The sequence below is a fragment of the Pelecanus crispus genome, chromosome 3 (assembly GCF_030463565.1).
Source record: "Pelecanus crispus isolate bPelCri1 chromosome 3, bPelCri1.pri, whole genome shotgun sequence".
Taxonomy (NCBI): domain Eukaryota; kingdom Metazoa; phylum Chordata; class Aves; order Pelecaniformes; family Pelecanidae; genus Pelecanus; species Pelecanus crispus.
Window position 1 is genome coordinate 3,639,014 of NC_134645.1, and position 14,587 is coordinate 3,653,600.

The window sequence follows — 14,587 nt, forward strand, 5'->3', positions numbered from 1 at the left end:
CAGTGTTATGCTTTTTAAATTAAAAAATCATTATTTTTTAGAGTGGCATTTTCAGTCTCACCAAAAGCTTCTCGGCATCTTAAAATGTAAATTGCAGAGAAGCAACACAAAGGATAAAGAGAAGATTTTGAAGGCAATCACAGTGATCACTTAATTCAGTCTCTGCATATCCACTTGGCATAAGGTAATTAGAGTGCCACATTGCTGTAAAGACAGAAAGCTTAGGGTACCATTCTGACTCACCCAGACGATAATACATGATTAGAAGTCAGTGACAGATCACAACTGCTGAATGACCCACCAAGGTCTTATCAAGGGCAAATCGCATAATTAGCATGCACTTCGCTGGCAGAGGAGTACAGTGCTATTGTTCTGGCACAATCAAATTAGCCCAGCCAATGAGGTCACTGTTCCATGACCTTAAAGGCATTTCGTGTTTTATTTTTCTACCACATAACAACAAAAAAAAAAAACCCAAACCAAAAACCCCACAGCAACCACCCCTCCCCCCCAAAAAAACCCAAACCCACCCCAATTTAAACTGAGCTGAAGTTCTTGCAGACACTGAAAATACCCGTTACGAAGGCATTTTTGGAACACACTCTGCCGACTCCTTAGTTCATCATGTATGGAATAAAGGAGTCGACTAATGCAGTCTGACCCTGGGGGACACATATGTAACGGAGCCACTTTGACAGAAATTCAAGCATCTAGCGAGGCCTGGAACTCATTTGCCCTGAATGCATCTGTGGCATCGTGCACATAACGGGGGAGGGGGAGCCTTCATGCAAACACAAAATCTTTCCTTCATTATGATAATTAGCACAATTATCTTGATTTGCTCATTTTATCTGTATTTTCCCCAAGGTTTGGCCATTGTATTTGTCTCCCCACCGCTCCTCCCGAATAGGGCTCTGGGCTGAGAGCAGGAGGCGCTGGGGATGGTAGCCACCAGGGCCACTTGAGGCGTGCCGTTGGCGCGCCGTCGCTCTGTAGCGCAGGGCTGCAGTGGCCTGTCTCTAACCCAAAGGCGCACAAAGAGCCTTCCCTCTTCTGGCTTTCCAGGCTACAGAGTGCCCACCAGGCTCGTGAAGAAGTAGAACCTCCCTGTTCGCAGCGCAGTTCTCCAGAGCAGAGCCATTAACTCTTGTTTCTCAGTTGAATTTGGCGTTGTTGGCATAAATGTGGGGTTTTTCCCTTTGTTCTCTGAACAGGAATATGGCTTGGAATTGATCAGCACACTTGTTAATATGCATGGTATATAGGAAAGCCGTTGTAACTTTTAGGAAAAGTGAGAACGTAGCCTTTATTTGTATTCTCTTCCATTAGCCTGCGCATATTTGGGCTGCGTATCCCAACCTCTCCTGGATAATTGGATCAAAAAGGTCTATAATGAATTGTCTCTGTCATGTCTGGGCCTCTGTCACTGCTTCTCTTTACCTTTTTTTTTTTTTTTTTTTTTTTTAAGGCTGGGTTAAGTTGACTTGAGATAGGAACTCTAAAATGTTTATATTTCATGAATTTAAAGATGAGCTTTCATGTTCAGTCAAAAGGGAAATGAAAGCACAACATGCGAATAGCTCCCTTTCTTTTCAAGGGTTTGGTCCTAGGTCCTTTTCAGATACAAGAGGTGTTACATGTGGTATTCATGCATGACAGGCTCTTTTCAGCCCTCCTCCTCATTAATACTACCTCACTACATACATTAATACCGTTTGTGACATCACAACAATTCTCACAACAAGCAGTAATGATGTTACAAACGGAGAACTATGACCTTCTAGTTTAGCACACGGGTTATGAAGATGGGATCTACTATTTGCAACATTTTTTTTTTTTGTTATAATTAGTCATTGTGAAGAGAAAAGCAGGCAATAAAGGCTAAACCGATGCATGCTCAAATAATGTATTTCCAGCGTCTTACTGGGCATGACAGTTCACCTTTGAGCCAATTAAATAATTCCAGATGTAACTTGCCTTCCTACGTACTACTTCTGCTTTACGCTGCTGGTGCTGCAGTGGTTGTAGCCGTATACAACAGCTTTGTGATCCTCCCCTGTTCCCAAATACATTTTTATTGATAAACAAACAAAGGTTCTTTACCGACTTACGGTTTGTAGATAAAATACAAGAATTTATTAGAGAAGGGAATTCAAATTAAAGATCAGTGATTCAGGGTCTTCCCTAAGAATTAATTCCGACAATACCTTCCATTTATTGTAAATACCTAGGCTGAGTCTGCGAAGTGTGTGCCATTGAAACTTTTCCTTGTCTGGCAGAAAGCTTATTTCTAAAGGTCTCGTTGATTGTGCAAACACAGGAACATTTTCTTTCCTTGAGAATTAATATTGACTGTGTATAGAGCGACAGCAGCACTCCATCTATCCACAAAATCATATAAACATATATAATTACTCTGAAAATCTAATCTATTTCTGGATACTTAGTCCATGTGATAACTTTTGTTTCACCGCATAAAATGATAAATTATATACAAAGAAGCAATTATGGTTGTTCTTGAACCAGAAAGAGGTAGAAATATACGCTTTGCAAATATACAGCTACTTTTCCTAAAAGGCATTTATTTCTCCAATTTTAAGAATGTGTGTGTTTGTATACGGGTGAGTGTTGGTGTGTGGATGTTTACCTGTCTGCGTGGAAATAAAATGAAAAGCTGTGTCTTTGTACATACTGCGTGTGGAGACGTATGTATAAGCATATAATAATTCACAGTCCCATAAGCTGTTGGTGGACATTCCTGCCTCAGTCATTCAGCCCCCACCATGAAAGTCCCCTAACAAACAGGATTAAAATTCACTCCTTTCAACCATCCCAGGCATTTATTCCTTCCTTTTCATTGAGCTACATTTGTCTGATTTAACAAGATAAGATTTGAGTGCTGATGCAGCCCGTTGTTAATGCAGCAGCCGCATCCACCATACCATCGACACTATGCATCAGAGGGATGCATAAATCAGGTATTCAAAAAAAATTAGATATGCAGCACACCAGTTTTATAGTCCCAGCCTCAGAAATTGAAATGGCCCAGATTAATGTATTATATCTTACACACTGTCCGAGTGAATCAACTTTAATATATTGAACAGATTCGCAGAACAAGACTTTGTTATCTAAGGAGCACTCGGAAGGAGGAATTGACCTGAGGATTTGATTTGGTTCAGGTAGTTCATGTTGTACAGCAGCATTTGAATAGTTTCCCATAAAAATAAAATTTGTATCAGAAATATTTCACATCGTTCTGGGCTTGTTCATATTGAAGCTTTGCGGTGGGGCAATATTACAGAAACAATGTCCAGCAAAAAGATGATTTTAACCTTTGCTTCAGACATGTCAAAACAATATAATGCAATATTAATGCAAACTGCTGTTTCATAGCAGAGGCGCTTCCACACGCTGACTTTAACTAGTTTAGGTTTACACTGAAAATGAAAAGCCCATTGAATTTCATAGAGGATGGAAACACCGCAATTTACACCCATCTGCTCCCCAAGCGTATGTTCTGTCTGAAGCCGTGCAGGGAGAAGGTTTCGCTGTATTCTCTATTGACAACCCATAAAACAACTTCACCTGCGTAATCAAGGACAGACGAACGTTAACGTGTGAGTGTGGGGGGGGGGGGTGTCCCTTCTCTTATTTTGAATTACCGTTACTATTAGGGCAAAGTTTGGAAAATTGAAAATTTATTGAAAATACGACAAAACCTGATTGAGTAAGATGAGGCATAACAAGGTGTCAGAGGTAGCGTTGAAGGGCTGCAAAGCGTGTTTGCAGAGACGTTTGTTCTGCTTATTCCCTTCTCTGAATTATCTGCTTACTGGGTAATTTGCTAGTAGTTAACAGCAGATGTATTGTTAAGCGAGTGGTTTTGTGGCTCCTCTTAGTTGGTCCCTGCTCTACAAAAACCAGAATGGGTTTTACTGGGTGAGAGTCACCTTGTGCTAAAGTATGAGGAGGAGATGGGCTGGGTGCAGTCACCCCCTTTCCACCGAGAGCTGTTCTTTGTGGGGATGTATGTAAAGGGAAATGATAGCATAGCGCTTCTTCACACTTTCAATAACGAGTGATTAGAATGGGCTTACACCTGTAATTGTGCCGTGCTAATTAGCACTGACAAGAAATGCCATATTCTGCGCGTCCACTAGGTACCTTGAAGGGCACTGGGCAGATTTTCTTGGCATTTGCACTCCTAGAGTCGCAAAAGATGCCGAATAGGATTTTAAAATACATAGGCATGTAGCTCTACTTGAAATCAGTAGGAGTTAGCTGCTTTGCAGGCATCTGGTGCCTCTAAAATATGGTCAGGGAGGACTAGAGTCTTTTAAGCCTGCCCTTTAGAGCATTTTGTGTCAACCTATTTGTGCTGGTTACAAGATAGATGTTTAAACAGATAAGGGTAGACGGTGGCTGATCTAATGTCATTATTTAACAGCATAGACTACAGAAACCTTCGTGTTAGGGTGTAACAAGAGTCGAAGTCTGGGGTAGGGGGACAAACGTGTCTTACCCCATAGAAAAGCAATTAACAGTGCAGGGAGAAGCCAAGCCTTGGCCATTCTTTTAGGCTGGTCAGTGGATCACGCTAACACAGCGGTGCAGTGAACACAGGGGAGCTGGTGGAGATGGGTGGGGGCTTCTGGGAGTCGTTCGAGTTTCTTTGGGGCCGGTCTAGGCACTGGACAACTTGCATGTTTTTACCTTTGCCCAGATGATACAATCCAGCCTGAATTAATTTCTCAGTCTTTATTTATTTTATTTTCCATAGCAAATGTTATAATTTACAGTAATGTAATGGGAAAGAAACTGTAATAAGTGTGTTGCCTTTTTTAACTCGAAAGCAGTATAATAACAAATTAGGGTAGGTTCATATTCTTTTTCAACATACGCCCCCCCCCCCCCCTTGCCCCCTTCATTCCTGCCCCAGCCACTTTATATGAATTATCGGTCTTTCTTCATTAGGCCTGGTCAAACTTTGTCTATCTATACTGATATAAATGAGAGATATTATTATCAAATTAGCATTTATTGTGTGCTGTCAGAAAGGATGATTTTTCAAGAAAGCCTCAGGGTCAAGCAGCCTTGAAGAGAAATCTTGGTTTATCAACAAATTCACCATCGTCTTGTATATAAATAATCACGCGTAATTAACATTAAAGGTGCACAGGAATCCAAAGTTAAAATGTTGTCATTTTAAGAGATGTTTATATTTATCCGTAATTCTGGAAGATCAGCTCTTTTGCTCAGCGTGTTCCTCTTGAGTGTTGAGACCCCACGCAAACCATTCATTTTTATCAAATGGTCTAAATGTGCACCTAGATTCTGTAGTGAGCAGGGAGGACTTAACTATGCACTTCAGTGTTTTGTTGATCTGATAACTGGCCTTTGTTATGCAAAGCTCTCTGTCCTACAAAGAGTAGCTCTCTTTAGAACTTTTCTTCTTTTTTGTTAATTCATACTTTTTTTTTTTTACACTAAGAAAATCAGAAAGCATCAATTTTACAAAATCATATTATAAACTTGTAAATCAGTATGAGTGGAAATATCCAATAGAATTCATGCCACTGTTAAACCATTCAGACAATTAGGAGAACATTTTAAAACCAAGTCACAGTTATTCCAATGCATTAAGTATAACTCTTTAATGTTGCAGAGTCTGTCTTCCATCTGTTCCATCAATTAAACCATACGTTGATCTATGAAGTTATTAGCATCAGCCAAAGTTCCAAATAGATCTGGTTTGCCACCAAAGGAAATCCTACATTTAGCAGGAACAATAACGTAATTTCTATTGCATACCCGCAGAAAAGAATTTTTCGTATTTCCATAAACATTTATTAAAAAATTAGAATTGAGTATTGTGTGCTCTAGCAAAGAGAATTACAAAAAGGTTAGGGTGGTGCTTTAGTCTCTGTGCTGTTGCAAGAGTACCTGGACTTTTGTGGACAGACGGTCACCAGAGAGATAGCTGACAGAATTGGCGTTCCTTTATCCCGGCTGAGGTGGTGAGTCTCCTTGGCTGTTCCCAGCTGTCATCACCAAATACAAGAGTGAGCTATGGAGACTGGTCACAGCACAGGAAGTTTCAGATAATTAAGAGAGTCCTCATCAGCTTTAAAGTGGCCCTATTGCTCGTGGAAAAAGAGGATAGTGGTAAAAATACTACGGTCTCTACACAACTCTGAAGCTCCTTTGGAAGTAGATGTTTCTGCTGGTCAGTGAGGAGCAAACCAAGTTTTTAGTGTAGCCATCCAGGGAAACCTGCAACTGTCATTCTTGTCAGTTATTAGGAGATCTTAGAGGCTGCTTGTTAGGTGGAGGGGTCAATTCTGTGTAACTGAAAGGGTTCTTGTTCTGGCACTTTCTGTTCAGTCTTGACATGCTGCTAGTTATGCACCAGACAGAGGCAGTCCCTGAGTTTTTTGAACCATAATCCCACCGGAACTTGGTTCATCTGGTTATGGAAGGGTAGGAAATGTAGGAAAGAGGTGAATTATATCCTTGCAGATGGGCTTTGCTCACCTGATGGGCAGCCTTTCTCCATCAAGATGAAGCTTCTGCCTGGTTTCTCATTTAATTACAATTTGGGAATGCTACAGCTAATAAGACTTAGAAGTAAGAAAAATGCAGATGAGAAGAGGCAACAAAATGGAGAGGAAGTGTGCCCTCTGACAAAGTTAGAGGTGGCAGTAGTTTGCTATCGTCCATTTTGCTCGCTAGGACTCTTGTCAGTGCAGATACATCTACGGAGCTTTGGAGACTGCAGATAGTTATGACAGTAGACACATCTCCAAGTGTGGGTAACAGAGCAGTTATTGGTGCTGGCACAGTCTTAGAAATGTCCTTCTGACAATAGGCTTGATCTCTTTATAATAGATTGAACTTTCACTGAGTGACTTTCATCCAGGCACCTATTTCTTCCCAGGGCTAGGAAAGTGAAGGAATTGCTCTAAGCATAGGGAGAGGCATGCTGATAATAATATGGCAACTGTCCCTTTCAGGGTTGTCAAACAAGATGAGTGACAAGGTTATCTTTGTGGGATCAGAAAGCAGAAATATCTTGACAAGAAAGAGCATCGCAGTGCTTTGAGAACTCCGCAACAGGAAGAAGCAGAAGCGCTACCAAATAGCCCTTTTCATGGTGTAGTGAATAAGTTGTCCCTTTTTCTTATTAAACGCCTTTCCAAGTTGAGGCTCTCTGAGTCTTTCGGGATGAGCTTGTCCTTAGCCATGCTTTTATCTTGGCTACGTGTTTGTGCTTGACACACACATAAAATTTCATAAAATGACTCTACAGGTCAATTTTTCAAGCCGCGTTGTCTGCATCTTTCCTTACAGACTTCTCTATCAAAGTTTGAGGGGTTTTTGTGCAAAGTTAGCTCTTGCCCCTGTTTCGATACTAGGTTCCTGGAATCTCATTCTCTCTACTGAATGTTGGAGAACTCCCTCTTTCTTTTTTCTTGTTGAATTCTTCTCAAACACGATAGGGTTCCTAAGGTTTTAGTCCCAAAGCAGTCTAACTGGTAAAGAGAGGATTCAGCTGCCTATCCAATCATCCTTTTTCTGTTGCAAAACTTGTACCAGTTACTAGGCAATTTGGAGCACCCACAGTTTCCAGCGTATTACAGCTTGGGGAAATATGCCTTGATACCTGTTATTAGGGCAAATAATAAACTTGATGTCACTTTCTTGGCTTCCATTCTCTGGGATGACGTAGGGAGACAATAGTTCTCATTAGTTGTGGATACCTTTGATTTACAGCTATATGACAAATACATATTGCCAAAGATAAGCATCTTGTAAAAGAATGTTCTGTACGTATGGCTAACTTCTCTTATAAAGAGAACAAAACAAAAGCCTCGGTCTGTCACACTACCTATTGCTTTCACATTTTGGATTGGAATCTAACCTGCGCTACCTTCCCTTCTCTCTTACATGGGAGACTGGCAGACAACAACTGGGACAAAAACGCTGAGTACTGAGAAATTTAGTGGCAGGTTGAAAAGTTCCATACAGATACCCCATTCCTGGTACGCTGCATAGCAGGATACTGGTATCAAAAGCTTGTTTGTGGGATAAGTGGTTTATGGGAAGATACTGATACCTACATTCCTTGAGGTAAAGGAAAGAGAGTGCAGCAATACCATTGTTGGAGGTGCTTATTTTGAAAAAAACGTAAGAAGTAACGGGTTAGAATTAAGTGATCATTTTCAAAATTGCTTTTATGAAATGCATACAGTAATAAAAAGTATCTTTGTATTATAGATTGAATACTTATCAATCCCTTGATGTATCAAGTAAATTGCAGTTCAGATGATTCGCGATTGTTCAATAAAGGAGCTTGTACAGATACGTACTCTTCACGAGAGCAAATGTACATCTGAACTTTTCCTTAAATTTCATATTCTTTGCTTTTTAAAAAAGGATTCTGTGAACAAATGACCATATTTGAGAGACAACTGGATATTGGTGAGATAGGACCTTTTCCCAGGTTTCCCTTTTCCTTGAAGAAATAACATTCCTTTGCAGTGCTGCCCTATTTTCTTACTCCCTTTCATTCCCAGCAGTTTACATGTCCGTGTCATCCAAAATATTGCACTTGCCTTATGGCACTATTTCTTTTTCTCCATATATATGTATGTATATTTTCTGGGCTGGAGCAGTATTTCTGCATTTTTGCCTGCCTTGGTTCCCAGACGTTGTAATTGCTACTGGTTCCTTCTAACAACAGGATCCACAGAACTGGAATGCTATTGCAGTTTGCCTTGCATAGATTTTACGTGGATGTAATGCACAGTTTGAAATGTTTTGTTAAAAAAATATGTATCCCTGTAACATTTCAGCACTGACCACAAAACAGGGCAAAGCAGGGAGAAAAAATATAGGTGCGCATTCCATTTCAAGTTTTAGACTTCCTCCCCTCCTTTGCAATTACATGTAAAATGAAAGTGTGGAATGATATTCTGAACTTAAAAGCTTGTGTAATTTATTCCATGCCTGCTGTGTTTTCTTTTTTTTTTTTTTATCTGTACTTTTAATTTCTTGTGCAGAACTTTATCAATCTGTCTTTAAGAACACCTCTAGTAGAAAAAAACAAGCCCTTTCCTTATCAAGCCTTATTTCTTAAGTTCTTTATGACATTTTAATAGAGGACATAATTCAATTAATCCATTTTTAAAAAGTAAAAAGTGTGTCTGGGATGTATAGAATGTCAAAACATCTGGTTCTGAGATTTTGCAGTGATTTCTGCAGTGCTTTTGAAGGATATCCTCTAATGATACGAATCGGCATTCTCAAAATATTCACTGCTTGACTAGTTCAAAACCTTGAAATTTTTTCAGTGCAGGATTAAAACTCAGATAGAAGCTCATGGACAGTACAGGGTAAATCAGTGAGATTCAACTGACAAAATGCAAGCATCTAACTTGTGGCTACTGTGTTGGAGACATTAGGCTGCTTGTAGTCAATTGTGAACCGCTGCCTCATCCCAAAGCAGATTATCTAAAATAGGCCAGGTGAAAAGTGGCCTGAAAAGTGCTTTTGTCCATAAAGGGAGCACTGTAAGGTATCTAGTTTAGATGTGGGTTTGCAGAGGAGGGGTGCTGCCATAAGGGAGATGAATCCTACACCCTTAGTTAGGATTCATACTGATGGAAAAAAATATGCTGTGCTGATAATCATAGTTTATGAGTTCAGATGGTGGGTAGAGAGAAAAATAATATACTGTGTGGGTAAAGCATGGTTCAGAACAGTGCGTTATTGTATTTTGTGGTTCAAGAAGTTGTAAAGGTGGAGGTGCCTACACACCTAGATCTGGTGCAACTCGCATCATCCTGATTTTTTTTTTCTTCTTTTTTGGAAGTTTTCACTGAGTCTGGTGGTGGTGTTTCAGGGGAGTCAGGAAGATGAATTTTATATTGATTTAAAAACTGAATGAGTTGGAAGGGAAACAACATAGGCAGAAGAGGAGCTTTTTTTGCTGGAGGACATAATTTTTCAGGTTTACGGAGAAGACAGTTTGGGATGGTGACATTATTAGTGCAGTACACAAGCAGGTTAGCATATAAGATTAGCGTTCCTGCACAGAATTCTCACCCAGCTGTCATTCACCCTTCAAGTGAGATGAGGACAGGACTTCTTAAAGTTGCAAAGGTAGAGAAGGGAAATCCTGTTACAACTTTCAGCTATGCCTATGGGGAAAGCACTGTTCATTATTTCTTGATGCTTTTTAGGATTTTATATCATGTCACTCACTGTTTTGTGGATAAATATTTAAGTATATATCCACCATTGGTTGTGTCTTCTGAATGCCAACTTTTCTTCTGGCAGCTTTCTAAGTATATCTTTATGTCTTATTTAAGAAGGGATCTTCCCCCCTGCCCCAGGTGCTTATGAGAGCACCTGGCTTTAGGGCACCTCAATAGTGCTTTTAGAGCATGAGCTACTTTGTTGTACCTATTTCATAACAGTACACCAAATAAAATCTCAGGCACGGTTCTCCAGGATTTTAGCCTGCCTGACCCTGGCATGGGTAGGGACTGTACAATACATATGCTTTGCTGCTGTGCTTGAGCCTCTAAGTTACAAAGTAGTATGTTTGCTTCTGGTCAAAGATACAATATTATGACAAATATAGATGTGAAAGTAGCTTTTCGCTTGTTAAAACTGGAACTAGAGAAATTTGTTGTCCTGCAGTTTAAGATAAAGTTTTATTGTTATTATTGCTGCTGTTACTAAATTAGGAACCTAAGCTGTGCTGTTTCCTGGTTTTTTTTTTTTATTATTTATAATCTCACCAAAGGATAGTATATAATAGGTGGGGTAAAGATCAACCCTCCATTATTTAGGTAATTTGCAGACCTATCCAACATCACGGTATATCAGATTGCTTCTGGCTTTCTTAGAAATTAGTGAGTTTTTCAGATCAGAAAGTTTGCAATTTGTATATCCAAGGGAGGTTACACAAAAAGTATTAACCCTTAATGAAATAGGGTGTATGTGTAACGTTAACTTTCTGACAGCATTTTTCAGGATGAGGATAGTTGTGCTTGAGCACTTGATCTATTTATGATTTATTGGGATTAGACACATAATTTAAATTTTTGCTAATATGTTGCTCTAAGTGGTATTGTTAATTATGCTATATTTCCTTTGTGGCTGGAACCCAAAGGAAGTCATGGAACGAGAGCTGGAAATTAGATACCTACCCTCACCCTGGGGAGAAAAAAAATGTTGTGACTGTTCCTCCTTCCTAATACCGCTTCCCAGATGGCAAAGCCCCCACCTCCTCTTCTGACTTGCGATGGCCTGACATTCATCTTCTGCTCCTTTGCCAGGACTGAGGTGTGTCCTGTGCTCCTCTTCATCTGGTCAAAAGATGTCTTCAGTTAGAAGTTACGGCTATACGTATGCAGAACATACTTGTGGCACCTTGGGTGACAGCAGCAAGGTAGTCACAGCCACATGGCATTCAGTACAGGCTAAATCTGAAAACAGATTATCCAGCCCATTAATTTTTTTTTTTTTCCTACTGTGCTGAATTTCGTACTGATATAGCCCCATTGTCTATATGAGTGACAGGTATCCTTTTGAGTATAAACATCCCTCTAAATGTTTACATGTTTAATGTTTAATCATTAAGAATGTATTGAGGAACAAATTAGAACAACCTTTATATACGGTTGTTGTTACTAAATAAAATCCTCTGATTTCCTTTCCTCAAGACATACAGCAATTTGGACAAATAACATCATATTCCAAAGCACTGTATCATTTTCCTACTTTTCAGCTATGATGAGGTATGAGTTTAAGCAAAAAGAATGGAGAAAGAATGGTGATATGTCCAAGCAAATCATGACATCAATAACATAGAATAAAATCAAAAGAATACAAATACTGTCAAATACGTACACAAGTGATTGGATTGGGGTGAGTGAAGTGAGTATTTCAAGTCTTCCTATTTGCATGTCCTGTCATTTTATGTTCAGAGATTTTGATAGTAAATAAAGCCGCAGTAGAATTTAATATGAGTGTAAATCTGAATATGGTAGCCTTGCAGGGACTGTGAAAAGCAAAGTTTTTAATACAACGCTTTCCAAATGAACATTTCTAACCAAAGAGATTTTGTGCACAAATTCTAAAATTTCATTAAGCGACAGCCATATACTTAATACACTTGGTCTAGCAGAGATTGGTAATAATCATCTTTAAATCCATAAGTGGGAAAAATGTAAAGTTTATGGCTAGTAAGCACCGGAAGAGAGTTTTCCGTCAAGTGTTAATGATGAACCTGCTGCATGTAAAAACTACAAAAGGACAGTGCCTCTTTAACAGGGACTACTATTTGTGCTCCGTGGAGCTTTGCAGTATTAGTAAAGCAGCATGAAAGAGTTGATTTTCATTTTATGTTGTGCTTGTGAGGCATTAACATGATGTTCTAACACTTGTAAATGAATACAGCTCTTGCCTAATCTGTCATTTTAATGCCTTATAGATTTTATTTCACTCTGTGTTGTACCAGATTCTCAATAATAATAATCAACTGCTTTGTTGTTCTCTTGCAGAAATTAAATTTCTGTAGTGAGTGTGCAACTAATAAAAGATGTTGCTTGAGGAAACAAAAAATAAATATGATGAATCATAAAAGTTGTATGTAGGGGGTTGCTCATATATGAAAGACAATTACTGAACCAGTGGTAAATTCATCTGATTCTCATATTGTCAACAGCTTAATAACTCTCACAAAGGGTTTAACCATAGTAGCTTTGTCTGTATCGCTGTCTGTAATCACAAATGTGAACCCTGTAGACACTGATGCATATAAGAGCTATATGTGCGTGCATGCGCGTGCGTGTGTATATATATGTATAGTATTTTAAAAAGCTATTGACATTATCATGCTGCATTCTTTTCTGAACCTGAGAAACTCTGCTGCTACACTGCTTTTGCCACTTCTGTAAGTCTAGCCATTTTCGTGTCATTCTTACCATGTGGTAAAGCACCGTGGTGGGATGTTCAGGAGCCAGGTTAGCGGAGAAGTTCTCGGTGCATTGGTCGAACACTGACCCTCACACAGAGTGCGAGAATGCGTTGTTTTCAACATGTCTGTAACAGGCAGCCCTAGCTGGCTAAATACTCACAAGTTCATTTCTAGACATTTCTAAACATGACTTCCGATAACACTAAACACAGGTTAGCCTTTGGCTTCACCCTTGAAAAAGCACAGAGAAAGAAAAGTAGGAGAAAAAAGTTTTTGTGCAAATTCATGTCTCCGAGATGCTCCTCTTGGATTTTGTTGGGGTCTCCTTGCTCTTTAGGAAATGTAGTTCAGTACAAAATAGTCTGTTTGACTGTAGGTAGGTATATAGATCAGCTTTTGGAATAAATTGGCTGTAATATCAGGAACAATTTACTGCCTGATATCCACTGTTTTCTCCTTGAGGGATTACAAACACAGGTGAAAGGTAACCATACTATCAACTTCAGATTTTAAATCCCTTCTTTCTTAATGTAAGTGGCTGTGAACAGAATAAGGCAACAGGGAACCAGGCTTTTAAGCTGCATAATATGTGTATAAAAGCATACACTTACTTTTTGGCGTTACCTGCTTCTAGGGTAGCCTCATCTTTTGGCCCCTACTTGACAATGTGGCTGCTAATTTTACTTTCAAGTAGTCAGAGTATTGTAATTTCTTCTATTTGCTGAAGTATATGCAAAAGGATACAAGCAATCTTTTATAGGAGTGCAGGGGAGTCGATAAGGATGTTTAAGGCTCAATTCCTAAAACAATTTTGCATCCAACAGTTCCCATTAGGCATCAGAACGAAATAACTAAAGTTCCCAAACAGCTCGGTTTCATTTTAGTAGGAACCGCAGGATACCCAGCACTTTTAAAAACTTTGTTGCTTTTTTCCCCCCAAAAGGAGCCTGGGCTCCCCTAAATAACTAGCTACTGCTGAGGAGATTGAGTACCTCTGGGGATCTGGGCTATCAGCTTTGATCTTACCTGCAATACTGCAGCAAGGAGGGTCATTAAGCAGAGCATTAATCATTCCAAGAGCATTTATACTGCTATTGCCAATTTCTTATTTGGACCTGAATCCAGTGCTGTTGAAGAAGATGGGGCTGCACAGGGAGAGAACTTCTTTCTGTCCTGTAACACAGAGTGGACTGGTGTACCTAAGTGACAACGCCATGTAGCCTTAGCCTGTCTCTTAGCAATCCTAACAGTAACCCTCAAGATTTTATTTTCAGTTTTTCCTGGTTCTTGATCAGACTTTGCCTAGGAAACACAGCCAGAAGAAAATGTGGATGTTGTCTTCTTTCATAGAAAAGACCGTATTTGGTGATGATTTTAAACTTGGATACAAACAGGGAAATAGTTTGCAGAAATGACATCATTTTTTAGTTCTCCGCTAAATGGCATACGGTGCCATTACATTTATTTCTTTATGTTGGTACAGACCTAGTGTTGCATATAGGTATACTTGCTAAAGGACAGGTGTAGGTCAAAGCACCTAAAGGAAGAACCCAGATGAAAAAATAGTTGACAGTGTGAAGTGACGGAAAACTT